This window comes from Topomyia yanbarensis, chromosome 3, assembly GCF_030247195.1.
Source record: "Topomyia yanbarensis strain Yona2022 chromosome 3, ASM3024719v1, whole genome shotgun sequence".
In the NCBI taxonomy this organism is placed as follows: Eukaryota; Metazoa; Arthropoda; class Insecta; order Diptera; family Culicidae; genus Topomyia; species Topomyia yanbarensis.
This window is the reverse complement of record NC_080672.1, coordinates 384,431,472-384,448,714: the sequence shown is the minus strand read 5'-3', so window position 1 is coordinate 384,448,714 and position 17,243 is coordinate 384,431,472. Positions and strand designations below refer to the sequence as shown.

The window sequence follows — 17,243 nt, the reverse complement described above, 5'->3', positions numbered from 1 at the left end:
TTCTTCCTTCTTTAATATTCAAAGCAATTCGTTAATTAAATTATTCATTAAATGAATAGTAGAGTGGGACATGGTTATATGAAAAAAATAAAATTTGGCTCCGAGTAACTTTTTGAGTCCCATTTAGCTCCCAGAACAGCTCTGCAAATTATCAGCTCGATCAGTGAAACTATATTTTTGCGCCCGCGGTTTAAAGTTTACATGGGATTTCGTATGGGGAAATTGTCTTTTGCAAATTAATTCTTCCAAAAGTCGCCCTTTACCTCCTAAAAATAAATAGATGTCTGATATTTATAGGAAATTTGTCCACGAAACCAAGTCTAGAAGACTGCAAAACGATCTGATGCTTGTGGAAAAAGTTATTAAGCAAAAACCGATTGATGTCTTGAAGAATGATGAAAATTTCAATTTTCATAGCATCACTGCTTCTGACGGTCTAATTATATACCAAAAATTTTAACTTTCTCTTATTATGTACAAAAGAAGTCTCAATTTATCCCTCAAAACCTTGCGAAGTGGCCAAATAGTGTAGATAAACGATTTAGACACATAGGGAGAGGATTAAAACAAAATTGCGTATAATTGAACAACCAACAGCAGTGGTGCTAGAAAAAATGAATATTTTATCAATCGTCAGAGCATCAATCGGTTTCTGCTTAATAACTTTTTTCTCAAGCGTCAGATCGTTTTGTGGTTTTCGAGACTTTTTTTCTTTGTTAAATTCCTTATACAAGCCACATAACGATTTATTTTTAGGAAGTAATCGGCGACTCCTGGAGGAATTATTTTGTAAAAGTTAACTTTCCCATATAAAATCCCATGTAAACTTTAAACAGTGGGCGCGAAAATATAGTTTCACCGATCGAGCTAAGAATTTTCACAGTTGTTCTAGGACCCAAATGGTACCTAAACAGTTGCTCGGAGCTGGAATCTAATTTTTGTCCCACCCTAATGAATAGTTTAATTGCCGTCCAAGTTTGAAACATCTTCAAACCCAACTCTGCACAGTAGGCCTGGCCGTTTTAATATTTGCGACATATGAAAATATGTTTCAAATATTAATATTGACAAGAAAAACACTACAGACTAACTTCAGTGTTTTCCAGGATGCTTTTCAATACTGGCTGTGTAAGGGTTAGAATAGAATAGAACATTTCTTCTTAGAAAGGCCTTTGAAACCTTTTATAAGCGCTATCCAGTGACAGCTGGTCGAGTTATCAACGAACTAATGTGACATCCTGACTAATGAGATGAATTAAGGCTCGTCCAACCTATGTAAAGGAATGGATCGGGATATACGGCTAAGTATGATCGCTATAGTGTACTTGATAATCTGTAGCTGTATTAGTGTGTTCAATGATTTGTTTTCCTCCACCTGTCACAAAATTCTGATAGGCGGAGGAAATCAAATCGAAAATAACTTTGCATAGTGGATCCCGACCAAATGGTATTGTCTGTCTCCGGAACAAGTTTCACAGTGACACAGAGCATTTAAACACAATCGAAAATACTTTAGGCAAGCTATTTCAAACGTTTAAATTGACTAACAGTTCTACAGTTGACAGCTGGAGGAAAACAAACCTCGCAGTAGTGTGGGTGAAATGATTTGCATAGAATCCTAGGGGTGGGGCGCTGAATTTAGCCTAACAACCGGTAGGTGCGCGAAAGAGGCGAGAGTAAATAGGAGCCATTCGGTTGACTTTTGCTGCCATCCTCGCTTTGATTTACTGTAGAAATGATTTCAACCATCTCCGACTCGCGCAGTTTTTGTAGTAACCGATCACAACAGCGCAATTGGTCACGGGGGCACGGTAGCATGAAAAAAGATTGTTTTATGTAATTTTAATATAATTCGTTTATTTGACATTGCTCGATATGTGAGCTTGATAAGGCCATGTGTCTTTTATATAGACCCTACAAATAAATAATACAACAACATACTTAATCTGTTAATGTCGGATCCTTCACACGCAATTCACCTCTGTGAGCGGACCACCATTAGATATCGGCTCATCAACATATGCACTGAGACCAATGGCTTTACTATCTCTGAAGGAGGATCACTCGATTCTACAGCCACGCTTACCACTCAACCACCGTCGCCTTCAGGTGGCATTTGATGCTGATGGATGTGCATGGATGTTGTCTCCCAACTAGCACCACTTTTTTTTAATATCGCACCTATCGAGACATTTCCACCACAGAAACAAGTGGCCGGAAACAAATGAATCTCTGTGAAGACGTTCCAATCACGACAGGTAGATGCGCTACTAGAGAATAAATGAAATATTATCCGGAATTAAAGTGAAACAAACCTTACGTCTCCGGGTATGGCATCGACCTGGATGCCCAGTTGGTGCCACATATTGATGAGACAAAGCCAAAACGTCAAACAGTCAATGGTATGTTTTGAAGATAGTACAAAACTATTTTTCTGAGATATTATACTCACATACCAAAGTTCAGAGTATTATTTCAGGATATCGTGGGCTGATGATTTCGATAATAATCTGAGTTTTTCTTTAATTTCTGATATTTGAGATACTGTAAGAACATTGTTTTTTTTTTTCAATTTAAAATCGAAATGATCTTGACATATTTTGGTATAGAGAAATGTTCGTGTTTATATAGCCGATAAGGCTCTGGAACATTGATGCAAGTCTTTAGGGACCATCCATATATGACGTAGCATTTTTAGTGGTTTTTGACACCCCCTCCCCCATCGTAGCATTTCGTCACAAGCCTCTAAATACCCCCTGGTAATTACATAGCTTGACGGTAACTCTCCCCCCTTGTCAGGGAAATTTAAAAAAAAAATAAAAAAAACGATGTTAGTTATTCCCCTTTAAAAAAGCTACCTAGCTTGACATGACCCCCTACCCCCTGTCGTCACACATCATCACAAAATACAAAACTCCCCCCTCCCCAATATAATGCTACGTCATTTATGGATGATCCCTTAATTTAAAGAACTAAAAATATTCAACGAAGTCCATTATGCGTACAATTCATCCCTATTATATCTCAAAATTCACCGCAAAAGTTGAAGCACGGGGCACACACACACTGAGGTGACAAACTTTTAACATGCGTGCTTCGAAAATACCCTTCAAATCAGTTTAAGTACTCCACGCAAAAATGGAATTTTGATGCAAGATGCGCATTAATTAATTAGCTTAAATACTGAACGATAAAAAGGGCGAAAGACCATTTGATTGAAGCCCTCAACAATTACAATTGAACGATAAAAGTGATCTTGGAATGAAGATGAAAAAGACTCCAACAGAATTATTTTTATCCATACATTTTTTTAAAAATAGAGTCCCTCTCGATTCACAATCAACACCTAACCTGCTTGCTCAGTGACCGCTGGCTATTGATCTGGTAACGAAACAGGTCAAAACCAGTTTTCCTTGAATTGTACGTGCCAGCTTTCTATTGATCCTTTCCAACATCTGCGTCGCGTTGTCGGCTGCTTACACGCACATAGACAGAATTGAAGCTGCGTATGTAACAATTATCACCCAAAGTTTACTGTTGATTGAACCCGAATGAACAGTGTGCATGTAATTTTAAATATGTGTTCCACAAAATAGTAACAGGTTGCCTTTCTAATGCTAAAAATATGCTTCGGTGATGATTTCACGAGAAGGCTCAGTCATCGCAGTTGACCTGATTTGGTTTGCGAAGACTATCGAAATAGAAGGTCAAGTTCGCAAGGGAGCAAAATACCAAGGTTTTTTTTTACTTCTGGCTATCCACAGAACGGGCTTACAGTGATGTCATCAACATTCATCTGCTATAGTGGCAATGGTAAATCGACGCTGAACATACATATCTCGACAAACATATGATAACGGCGTAAAAGCCAACTGTCGAAATTCTCTTTGAAAGGAAATTCCGGACAAACTGTTATTGGCCGAGTGTAGTAAATAGCAGTTACCCAACAAACAACTAAAGTTGAACAAGCCATTATTACGAGAGAATTAGCTGAATAATAACTGATCTAGCCTTTATCCAGCCCAATTGTTTGTTTAGTAACGATAAAGAAAATTTTTCTCATTTATCCAGCCAACATCTGTGATTTGCGAGTTACGTTTTGTCCGGAATTTCCATTCAACGTGAATTTTGGCTGTTAAGCCGTAATCATATGTTTGTCGAGATATCTGCTGTTGAACGAGAGTAAAATAAACTTCTGTTGGGCCTGTTGCAGCCACGCGTAAGCGTCTATATCCACATCCCAACTGGCGAACCGAGAGTGCCACAGGCATTTCTAAAGTGAGCCAACTCAAATTAACGATTGTTTTGAAACGAATCGATCGCTGCTGTCAAACTGCGACAGATTGCTCAGCCATGTTTGAATCAGGGCAGGCTATGCGATAAGTATATTGATACTGTAGAAGGTGTGTAATTCCCTCAGCTGCGTATGTAGTATTGTAGTAAAAGTATTGAAATTCATTTATGTTATGTTTACATTTTGTTATGTTTTATTTATTTTGAGGGGCAGTATTGTTAAACAGTTCATACATAAGATTATGAAAAGTTGGAAAAAAAGTTAATTAATAAGGATAAAATAAAATTTGTTCATTCTAGTATACATGATAATAACTTTATTTTTTTGCGTACTGTTGTATTATCGACGGAAACTACCACGCGAACTATTATAGAGATGCTAGTAATGAAATAATGCGTTTTAATCTAAACTTTTGGGACAGCTGACGCATGTTTATTCTGTGTGGCACGTCACGACGGTTCGTCAGTATTAGAAATGTTACTTTACACGGTGACATCCGACCAAGATTTCAGCTATTCATATATTATCTTAAGTCATCCGAATTTGAAATTCCAAGCAGTTAATGGTAATACAGTGAATAGCCGATTTTTATTTTATCATATGAAAATTGATAGTTGGTGGTTTCATGGGCTCTAGTAGATGGACCGAGTTGAATTCGAGTAAATCCTTTCATAAGCATATTTTGCTTATCTTAAAGGTCCGAAATATGCAAAAAAAAATATTTTATTTATTTTATTTTATAATTATTTTAAGGAAAATTTCACCTAAATAATCAGGAAAGGTTATGAGGCTATATCTAGGGACTAAAGAAGAATATTTTAAGATCTTCGGTTTATTAAAAAGAAAGAAAAATAAATGTTCCGATTTTATCAATGTTCTTGTTTTATCGGCCTAAAATTCGCCAAGGGGCTGATAAAAACGGGTCTTCACCGTATTGCGATCTTGACTAATTTAAGACATATCGAAATGCTGTAGGGTGAAATATTAAGCTTGCAAAGTTTCGTGTCTAGGGATAACTAGCATAGATTCCGCTGTACCGTAGAGTTGAATAGATACTAAATTGTACCCAAAATGTTATTGTTTTCTAGTTCATATCAAGACGTCATAAAACATACCAGCACAAACGAATTTTGGCCACTATTTAATCCCACATACCCCGCCGTGCATCACAATGCAACACGAACCATTCCATTAGTCGAGCCAAACGATCAACGACCACTTTCCCAACGATTACGTTTTCGTTCCTATTCTTAATCATTATCCCAAACGTCCGACAGTGCAGTAGCTCTATCATCGATGATGGTGCGATTTGTTTTCCAACAGTAGCAACGAACCATTAGAAACAATTAAACCTACAGACAGCAATAAACGAAACGAAAGCCGGTTTGGTCTAGTCGGCTAGAATTATATCACTCCTCCACCACACTGACTGGCCTCAGTAGAGAAGCTCTTATTTACTTGTACTATTACCGCTAGTACAACTACTACTACTACGGCTATAAGCTACCAAGAATCTACTACGCTGCTGCTACCGCCATCACACTACTACTACTACTACTACGGTAGGAGGTGTTTCCAAAGTTTTCAGGGTTAAAGCGATTGCCGGTTTAAATCGCGAAAGTGGCTGATGTGAACGGCGACCGACAACCGGATATGGTATATGTATAGGATAGCTATCGCGAGAATCGATTGAAGGTAGATGTTCGTAGTTTGAACATTAACTGTTTCTTAAAATTAGCTTTATTGCTATTAGTGGGTGTTGAAATGTTGGAATGAAATAATGTATCGTGTATTTATACAGTTACAAATCACGTTTGACTTTAAATGTTTTACGTGAGTAATGAAAATTCATGAATTACTGTGAAAAATTTAAGAAAATAAAGCCAGTTCATTGACAAGTGCGGAAGCGTTGTTCCAGGATCGGTATTTACCGTTAAAATCACAGAAAGAAAAAACAACTATGAAGAATAAATAATTTAGATCGATTTTTGTATCAATAATTTAAGCAAAGCGATTAATAATCCCTCCCCAAGGTTGACGGGTTTGACGGTATTGCAAACATCATCAGGCATATTGCGTGCATCAGCGCTAAAGAACAACTGCTTTAAGATGGTTATTGCATTACGCCTCGATAGTGGTGCATCGAGGAGACCGAGTGGGCTTATGCGCCTTTTTATGTTCTTCATACTCTGCACCAGCGCATACAAACGCTCAACCACTGGTCTGTGCGCGGTGATGTGGCCGACTGGCGAGTCGTCGTGCATTGACTTTTGCTGTGTGCCGTGTTTGCAAATATTGTTCCACAATTTGATGGCAGTATTCGTGGACGGGGCTCACAGTGGGAGTCATTGCGTGTCCATTTATCGGACGAATTCGTCAGCGTGCAAAAACTACTTAAATTAATTTAATAATTGAATTAATTTAATAAATACATAAGTAGAAACCTATTAGTTGTCGCTTTGTAATAATCATCATAGTACAATTGTTATGTGTTAGTCGTATGTCTATCTATGTATGTATTCGTCTGAGTATTTGTGGCAGTTGGGTCAGGGAGTGGATATGGTAGAATAGTGGCTAATACTTCTGGTGATCAATTTGTGCATTTGGTTCTATTTTTTCTGGAAAGTCGGATTGGATAAATTAGGGTACAATGAATTTACCGACGCATTGCCCAGACTCTCGTACTATTACCGCTATCATTATTGAACTTTAAACACATTACTATTTTCCCACCCAGTTTTGAAATGCTTCAAACAAGGAGTTAGAATTTAGCATCGCTGTCATCAATTGAAACATTGATTGCTGTAAAATTTTTGCTTCTCTTCTGCAATACTACTCAGAGCGATAGGAAAATGGAGGCGTGGTAGTCACCGGTAGGTGGTAGTCCTTTTGCCAAGTTATCTGTCAGTAACGCACCATTTTAGGTGTGGTTGAGATGGAGGATCCTTGTATTGGTAGAGATTGTATCTCTATTTTGAATCGGTTGAATAAACTTAAACATGTTTTTTAAAGGTACCTGAAAATGCAGATAAATTGTTACTTTCGTATTTTAAATGAGAAGTACGAGAAGTTATATTTTTTCCTCGAATCAGTCATGCCCAGACTCTCGATTATTGGTTTTTGCGACAATTAGCACTTTTGAAGCTTTGTATGGTTTCTTTTGCGGATCGAACGTCCCATGTATGCGAACTATGACCACTATTATCATCGTTCCGTGTTTAAAGTCTTGACCTCTACGACACTGAGCTTAATTTTGAGTACTGCCACCGTATCATCTGTACTGTTTCCACGTGTAAGTGCTGTTAGCCTTTTTCTTCGTAAGTAAAACTTGAGAAGACCAAGTAAATTTTTTTAATTCGTTGGATATTTTATCCATACTTTGACGTTGCAGTAATCCCTTTAAGACCACCTGGAATGGTCTGTGTGTCTTGAAGGAATAAGTATAAAATTTGTATAATTTCTACATGAGATATTGAAGATTGTATTTGTGACAATTTAAACCACCCACCTTAACTTGACATTCTCTTCTATGTCCAATCTGAAAAGAGGCTTTTAGATGCGAAGAGAACGTTAAAAGCTCAATTCGAAAGGCTCTGAAGTCGAAAATCATCACTGTTATCGACGTAGGCGATTGGGGTCTCTGGTGTGCGTCTGCCAAAGTTTTGATAGTTAGAAAATCCTCTGCGTCTATAATTCACATCGTTGAAGTAAAGTAGGAAGATGGGTGGTTCAAGATGGCTTCCCTGTGTGATACCAAACGTAGCTGCAAATATTTCGAAGCAATCCCTTCCTATATTCACACAAAGTTGGCGACCAATGAGATACGACCAAAACCAACGAGGAAAGAATCTACTGAATTCTAACCTTTAGAGACGAAAAAGTGAACGACAATAGATTCGTCGTAGCCGATCTGTAAGGCATTACTCCATGTTGAGCTTCTGAGCTATATTGCTTTCAGTGGAATAACACCGGCTCCATTATAGCCAATTCGAAAAAATTTTAGACAGCGCATACTGCAAAAATTTCTAGCTAGTTCTTATAGTCTTACATGTGAACAGGAAACATAAAAGTTAGTTTCCATATCAATGGAAACGTGCCCGGTGATAGTGACAGGAAATCAAATCACCTGCTTTCTATGGTGCGTCTTGGTATTTTTTATCGAGGGGGCATCTTCAAAAGAGACCACTACCAACTTGGCCGTGGTGCATCGTCGAATTCTTACTGCAGCTCTTTCTCCAGCAAGCCTACCGACTAAACCTAAAACTTCGTTGGGTATTACTACAGGAAGAAATTTTGCCCTTGCACCTTTTCTTGCCTAGAGCCCTCTGCCTTTAGCACCTATGCTCTTGCACCTTGGGAATTAGTGTTGCTGTCATTAGCTCTCAGCTGTCCTTGAGCCCATTAGCCCCTCTGCGTACATTGCGTACGTTGAGTCAGGTCGATATCCAACCTTCGCTGAGTAAAAGGTCGACTCCGGAATAGCCAATTTTAGACCCGTCGAAACGTGACCCGATCCGGAGATGCCGTGAAACATGACTCGCACCCTTTCACAGCAACTCTCGTAGGGTTATTCAGCAATTTGTAACTCTCAGATTGCGTTTGATAACTTGCAGCTTTCCTTGAGACCATTGCCCCCTCTCTATACGTTGAGCTAGCTTACTGGCAAACCGTCGCTGCGTAACCGGTACACATACGACCGTCGCCCACACTGAAACCCGTCGGGTCGTTAACTTATCTGACGGAGCCGGAAGACCTGGATCGAGTCCCTGCACGGTCACATTCGCCGGGTTTATAACCGACTTGAATCACTCGCCCATATCTTGCTAGTTGGTGTTGCTAGCTTGCTGTTCTATTCGCCACTTACGCTGAAGTTCCGACAGTATTGGTGTTACTACTCCGCTGGCGGCATTCCATGTGCCCTCGTCTCGATACATCTCTGCCAAATGTTCTCTACGTAAAGCGAAGGAATCTCCATTCGCACAGCTGCGTCTAGAACACACAAGGGCCACATACTCTCGACGTTTATGCACTCGGGACAAAAGGTTGACACCGCGTGTCCGCACCGATGAAGGTAATCTTTGAAACAACCATGACCACGACCAGACAGGAATTGCGTCAGATAGAAGGTTACTTTACCATACTCCCTATTCACCCAGGTCGAGAGAGACGTGAGTCCACCTTCCTTCTTCCAACAAGTCCAAATTTTGCTGCCATTTGACCATCGAGTTAGATCTCAGTATTTTCCGTATTTCCACTAGGATGATGCAGATAGGGGTTATACCAGCGACAACACAGATTGCCTCTGATGAGATAGTCCAGTACGCGCTCGCAATCCGCATGGCCATGAGCCTACACGTACTACTCAGCTTTACTCGATTCTACCATGTCTCCAGTGACGCAACCCAGACCGGGCCTCCGTATCTCAGTATCGATGATGACATGCTAGCCAGAAGACGCCTCTGGCTTGGCCCAGCGTTTTCGGTATGGTTTATAGCTTTGGGGGCTGATGCGTTTATAGCGTTTATATGCGTCATGGGTGTTGAAATTCAGTTGGTCATCGATCCTTACGCTCAGCTGTTTCAGCTCCCGCTTCGAGACTGTGACATGCTTTCCGACAGCGATTTATGCTCACTGCAGCACTTCGAAGTTGCTGACCAATAGCACCACCGTTTTGTTATGCAATTTCACTCTTTTCACCTCATCAGACGTGTCTCTCAGTAACGTTATTACAATGTCGTCCGCGAATCCGTCGATATCTACATCCCTAGGCAGCACGTCGTTATACGTCCAGGTTATAAAGCGTTGGACCCAGGATAGAGCTTTGCTGGACTCCTGCCGTAATTCTATCCGATTTTTTACTCTGTTTGTCTCATAGATCAGGACCCGGATCCTGAAATAACTCCTTAAAATTCTACACAGATAGCTTGGGATTCAGCATTTTGTGAAGTTCTTCCGCAGATTTGCCCTTCCAAAATTCGATCTGGTTTATCGACAACCCGCAATCGCTTTCCGTAAATATTGTCAGCCTATTATCGCCTACAATCTTCTCAAAGAGTTTCCCGAGGGTATTCAACAGGCATATTGGTCTATACGACAATGGATCTTCGGGGGGTTTACCTGGTTTAGGCAGTAGCACTAACTTCTGTATCTTCCGTTTGTCTGGGAAGTGGCTCCCGTCTAGAAGCTCTTGAAACACTGTTTCTGAATATATCTGGGAGTGTCTGGATTGCGGCTCTCAATGCGATGTTGGGACACCAACTGGTACGGGCGCTTTCTTCGCTTTTAAAAGCTTTGCCAATGCGATGAGTTCCCCATTGGAGACTTGTATTACTTCGGCATTGTCCCGCTCTACCTCGCTATAAGGTATAATCGTCCATATCATTGGATCGTGCTCCGGGAAGAGCTCTTCTACGATAACCTTCAGTTTATCAGGGCACATTTGCAGAGCCGTCAAGGGCACTCAGATTTTCGCCATCGCCACACGGTATGCGTTGCCCCAGGGGTTAGCGTCAGCACCCTGGCACAACTCTTTAAAGCAGATCGATTTGCTTCGCTTTATCTCGCGTTTCACTGCTGGTCGCGGAACTTCTTTCTGTCCGCTTCGGTGCCAGATCTCTAGGCGTATCTTCCGGCTCTAAGAGAGCTAGCGAAGAGAGCTCCGAGTTTCTCGTTCCACCAGTACGCTGGACGCCATCTGTTCCTTGGCTCTAGTTTTCTTGGCGTTGCGGTGTCGCATGCTCTTGCTGCTAATTCTTCCGAGTTCATGTCATAGGAGTCGCTTGCTGCCTGAAGTGCTTCAACAAAGAGATCGTTGTCAAATGATTACCACTTCCATTTTCGCTTGTGAACTCTTGCCCTCTGTATTGACGCTTGGTATATCGTTGACCAAAACTGCACCGGATCTGATGATGGTCGCTATACATGTAGTCTTCGCAAACTCTCTTGTAAATGTTTGCCACTAATGACCGGCTACGAAATGTAACGGCAATGATGCATTCCCCCCGTTTCTGCGGAAAGTTATGCTGGTGCCCTCATTGCATAGCATCCAGTTTGGCTAGAGCTTTCAACAGGCTATACCCGTCATTGAAATCTCCTCCGATGACTACCGGACTTCGTCCGGTCAGCTCTCCAGTGAGCTCATCTACCGTCCGACGGAACTTCTCTACCGTCCATCTACGGGATGCGTGGCGGCTACATATAAATTAATTCTGGCAATAGGGTTTCGATACGGCTCCGCAACATCGCATTTCGTTTCTGTTGTAGACTGCCACAACAGTTGCTGTGCAGTGTCGCAATGATTGAGGTTCACCTCCATCACTTCTATTTTTTGTACGTTAGGAATATTAAGCCTCCCGTCGTGTGGTCCTTCACGCCATCTTTTGTGTAGAGCATGCATGTCGGTTTCTTCGTGCAGCCTTTTCCAAAGTGTACCTTCTCTCCACATTCTCTGCACAGATCAGATCTGTCCGGGCCTTTGCAATTTCTCCCCTGATGACCAATGCCCATGCATTTGAAGCATCTCTCCATTTGTTTGGAAACTTCATTACCATTGGTGTATCTCCCAGATCACATTGTTCCTTCAACGCACTTCTCAGCTCATCTCCTGTTGTTATCTCGTCCAGGTTCCTGCATTCAATCACTGTCTTGTAGGCTAGGGCCCTTAAGGTAGCCTTCTAGCTTATCGACTTTTCAATGAGTTTCCTGAAGGCTGCGCTCTTGACCGTCAGGACTTTTTTCAGTTCGAAGAACATCTCACCTTTCTGAGTACGACGGGTTTTCATCACTTTCTCCCCAACTGCTTCAACTCCAGAACATCTCACACTTTGCGAAGGAGCTCAACGCATGCTCTTCCTTCTTTCATCTCGATGATTAATGCTGTACTCCTATTTTTTCCCGACGAGGCTATGTCGTATCTTTCTTTTCTTTCCCCAGTTTTGACTTCGCCTTTTATTTTATGACCGTGCGCCAACCGCTTGCTTGCTTCCCATCAACTTCTTGCTTTTTCTTTTGATTTTTCTTCGCTTCCTCCTCTCCAGGCGTCTCCCTTTTCCGTGTCTCAGAACGTGGATTCCGGGAACTCTTCGGTGTCTCTTCTGCTGCCTCAGATACTACTTTCGCCTTGGCCTCGTTAAGCGTTTTTTCGATGTGCTCATGCACGCGTCCTCAGCGCCATATGCTCTCGTTCGACTACATTCATGGCGAACTTAATGGTCGTTACTTATCGCTTTATCTTAGTGTGGATTCTTGTGCTTTATGAACTCATAGAACTCCTCTTTTATCTTTTTGAGCTCCGCCGTGTTGGTCCTCCCAAGCTGCAGTCCCACTTGGGGTGTGTTTTGGCTGTAAACGTCTGGTTCGGCACAACATCTACGGCGAATCTTGTTCAGTACTCTAAAGCCGGCAGCTAATTCGGTGTACTTCTGCTCTAGTGGGAGGTAGTTGCTCGATACCCCCTTTTTCACATCATGTATTCCACTAAGCAAAATTCCTGCAATGCTACGACGCTGAAGTTATGAGTTGACAGCTCATTGTGCACAATTAGGCCGGTCAAAGCGACTTGCAGATCCATGTTCCAAGTTTCCAGTAGTACTATGCTGTTTCACCCCAAGGAGGAAAGTTTGGTAAAATCCAAAATTTCTCGCTAGGGTGAAAATTTGTTGGTAAAACCAGTCTTTGCACTTGACGGCACAAATCCTTATTTCATACTCAGTTGCGTTTCGGCTTCGCCTCATCGCCTCGCCTTCCAATAGTAGTTATTTTTCAACTAATTTCTTCAAGACTTCTCTACTGGCTGACAAGACAATTTTGTCAAAAATGTAGACGTCCATGTCTAGCTGTACCTTCAGTATTATCTGTCTGAATTTTCTAGCTCTACCGAGGCAACTTGAAATGGTTTAAATTAATCCAGGTTACTTCCTTTTCCGTTTCTCGGAACGTGGATTCCGGGAACTTTTCCGGCGTCTCTTCTGCTACCTCGGATACTGCTTTCGCCTTGGCCTCGTTAAGCGTGTTTTTAGGCATGCTCAACACGCGTCCTCAGCGCCATCTGCTCTCGTTCGGCGACATTCATGGCGAACTTAATGGTCGTCAAAAGATGTTTTATCTTAGTATGGACTATTTTCTTCTCGTGCTACGCCGTGTTAGTCCTTCCAAGCTGTAGTCCTACTTGGGGTGTGCTATTACCAGTTTTGGGTGTAATCGTCTGGTTCGGTACAATACCTATGGCGAATTTTGTTCAGTACTATAAAGCCGGTACCTAACCGACAGCTAATTCGGTGTACTTTCGCTCTGGTAGGAGGTAGCTGCTCGATGCCCCCTTTTCCATATCATGAATTCCACTATACAAAATTCCTGCAACGCTACGACTCTGAAGTTACGACTTGACAGCTCATTGTGCGAATTAGACCGATCAAAGCGTATCCAACCGTAGTTATTTTTTCGGCTAATTTCGACAATTTCGTCAAAAATGTAGATGTCCTTGTCTAGTTGTGCCTTCAGTATTGTCTATCTGAATTTTCTAGCTCTTCCGAGGCAACTTGAACCGGTTTAAAGTAATCTAGTTCGGCGGGGTTTCATTGTTGTCCAACAATTCTCTACTCGTCCTTTCCCGGCTGAGAAAGCCAATTCCAATCCGTCAAATATCCATTCGCAAATAACTCACTATTGCCTCACTTTAAAAAGTGATAAATTAATTTTATTCGAATGATACATTGAAGCAGCTCTACTGAGCTAAATGAAGCTATTGAGAATATGATTTATGTCTACATAAGACATTCCACTTCTAAAACAATATTCTCCCGTCGCTTCCATCGTTTATGCCACTATTCCTGCCCAGTACATGTACACGAACACAGCTACACACTGTTGAACCTCTTTCCTATATACCTGCTGCCATATCAGATTATGCAATCACTTCGATGTAGGAACCGATCGTATCTGTAAATACCGAATGTTTTTATGCAATGATATTTGCATATATACACAGTCGATGCGGGTAGAGAGAAAAACAAACAGGAGACACTATTCCACTCCCGCCGCTGTGCTATAGTCTGCGTGCAGACAATTAAATCACTCCCGATTCGTGCTAAAAATAAACCGCTGAACATAGCACCCTTGCTGCATACGCGTAGGCACACCGCAAAAATTGAGATAGGTTCGAAATAATGACACGACCATTCCCATAACGAGAACTAAAATGGGGAGCGAAGTGGACGAAAACAAATCTCCCTCTCGCTCGCTCCTGTGCTAGCATACTTACCAAAGCAGCGGTGAAAAAAAACAGATGTTTGTGTGCGATGACCACTGCCAAGAAGGTCAGCCTACTTCTGCGCCACTACCGAAACACCACCCGATACCGTCGAGCTCTGGTAGTCTATATACGATGCGTAAAACTATGCATTGTTTACGTACTTTGAACAATAATTGGTTCGTAATAGTAACACAGCAACCGCTATCACAAACCGGTGCTACTCACACTAGTACACTGTTACAATAATCCAATCACCGAAAATAAAACAACATTATGTAAAACTATTATCATAAACATGTTTCAATCCAAACATTGCATCGCCATCCTCCTTGCTCAGGTATAATTTGCATAGGAATTTTCCAACGCCTTGAACCAGTGGACCAACTTTTTCTACGGCTTAAGTATCTGGAAAACCTTGCACAATAATCACACCAACACTAGCACAAACCAGGGAACAGATTCAGGAATATGAGGCACTACAGAACACCGAATCATCCGGAAAATTGCAAATCTCCACTAACCAACAAACATCGTCAAAACAAACTTTCAGCAGCACTTGCGTTTTGCGTTACATTTAATCGCACCCGATCGGGTCAAGATAGATGTAATTCCGTTCCGCTCCGCTTTCGTCGTCGTCGCCGCAGCAATCGATCATAGGGGGTTGTTTTCCTCTTTCCTAGGCTGCTGGTGTGTTTATCTATTCCGCCAGTACATGTAAAATGTCATACCAGCCCAGCCTTAGTTTGATAGCTACGTATACTAATATGTGCAATACTAATGCATTCACCAGTTTCAGTGTTTGAAACTTGATTGTGCCACCCCCTTCGCGCACCAGAATGCAAAGGAAAAATTGGCACTTAATTTGGGCCGGAAATTTTCCGTACTCGTTCGATGCAAGCTAGTCACCACTACAGAGCACTGATTAAATCGCAAACACTGGAATCCGCGACACACTCGGTGGCACCCGATAATCTATCTATTATCAAGACGAGGACAAACACGTACCGACAAACAAAACAATCGCCATTTAGTTCGCCTCCTAACAGCAACCCATCAGAGTTCACGGACATTCACGATTTTTGACAGCCAAATCAAACATGAAGGTGGTGACAGCTGCTGGCAGTGATGCCGTTCGTAATGGAAGAGTCGGTTTTTAGTCACCCCTCGGTTTGGTGGTATCCAGAGACATCTAGCGGTGTTCGGTTCAAGGAGGTGGTAAATTGGTGTTTGAAATGACGGTTGATGATTTCTTTGGATAATCAAATCCGTTTTATAGAATTCAAACATTTTTGCTCAAATTATTGCTGTTTGCTCATTGTTTGAAAGAGGTATGTGCAGTAGCTATTATGTAGCTTGCTTTACACGATTAAAAACAACAGTTTGAGGTTCATGCGAGTTGGTGGGAAGGATTGCAAAGGAAGTCAATGATGGATTGTAATGTTTTGCATTATTAGATTCTCTCTTAAATGAACTAACTGAAATAACATATTAGACTTGCTAATGAAAACAACAGATGTTTTTGGGTTGGAGCTCCTCAAACTCATCACGATGTGAACAAAATAATTTATGACATGCTCGCGAACTGGCGATGATTTCTCAACAAACAGCTTAAAAGCCAACTGTCAAAATTCTCTTTGAAAAGAAATCCCGGACCAAAACGTTATTGACTAAACACAGTTCATAGCAGTTAATGAAAGAGAAAACTTTTATGTTTTACTTACTACCAACATCTGTGATTGGCGAGTAACGGTTTGTCCGGAATTTCCTTTCAAAGAGAATTTTGACAGTTGGCTTTTAAGCCGTAGTGGAGCCCGGGGCTAGTAGGCGGTTGGGGTAAGTTGGCGGTATCCCTTTTTCTCCAAATTTCTATTAGACACATAGCACTTCTTCTTGTGTTCTTGATTTGTTTGGTGGAAGTTGTGGATGATATTGTGTTTTCGAGCATACCAAGTAAATTTTCTAAATTTTAAATACTTTGCATTATTTAGGGTGATTTTCAATTTCTTTCCCGAATGATTATATTTCTCGATAGAGCGTGAAAAGAGCTTTCACTATCCGTATAGATATTACATCTATCCATAAACAAAAGTTATTTTGCCTTTCTCATATAGAAAGGTTATGCAATCACCCTAAAAATCGTCATCCCAAGTCATATACCATTCGACTCAGCTCGTCGAGATCGGAAGATGTCTGTGTGTTTGTATGTATGTGTGTATGTGGAAAAAAATGTCACCTCAGTTTCTCAGAGATGGCTGGACCGATTTGCACTAACTTAAATGAAAGGTACAACCTTCCCATCGGCTGCTATTGAATTTTTTTATTGATTGGACTTCCGGTTCCAGAGTTACGGGTTGAAGAGTGCGTCCACACAGCAAATTCCCATATAAACTGAAATGAACAATTCTCAAAGGGGGGAGTAAGGGAAAATTTCAAAATAGAATTTGCATTTTTGATGCCAAATGACTTTAAAATGCACGAAACGTTGAAATTTGATGAAATCTCGAAAAAAAATTTTGACTAAAATTGACTTTTTTGGACATTGGCACCTTTTTGCCTTTCTCATATAGAAAGGTTATGCAATCACTTTAAAAATCGTCAACCTAATCCCGCCCGCGATTTTTTTGACTTATTTAGACATCGGTAGGAGTATGCAATGAGGGGTTGCTACTTTAAAATTGAAACTAGTTTAAAATTTCTTAA

At 41.1% G+C, this 17,243-nt stretch overlaps 1 protein-coding gene across 2 annotated transcripts in view; it reads right to left on the bottom strand.

The window, feature by feature from the left end:
- LOC131691280 (basic helix-loop-helix ARNT-like protein 1) overlaps nt 1–15,619 on the bottom strand; it is a 261,600-nt gene extending 245,981 nt beyond the window's left edge. For both annotated transcript variants that reach the window (XM_058977559.1, XM_058977560.1), the window contains exon 1: nt 14,553–15,619. The gene's annotated coding sequence lies outside the window, so the exon portion shown is untranslated. The remainder of the gene's footprint in view (nt 1–14,552) is intronic.
- Nucleotides 15,620–17,243: the final 1,624 nt, after the last annotated feature.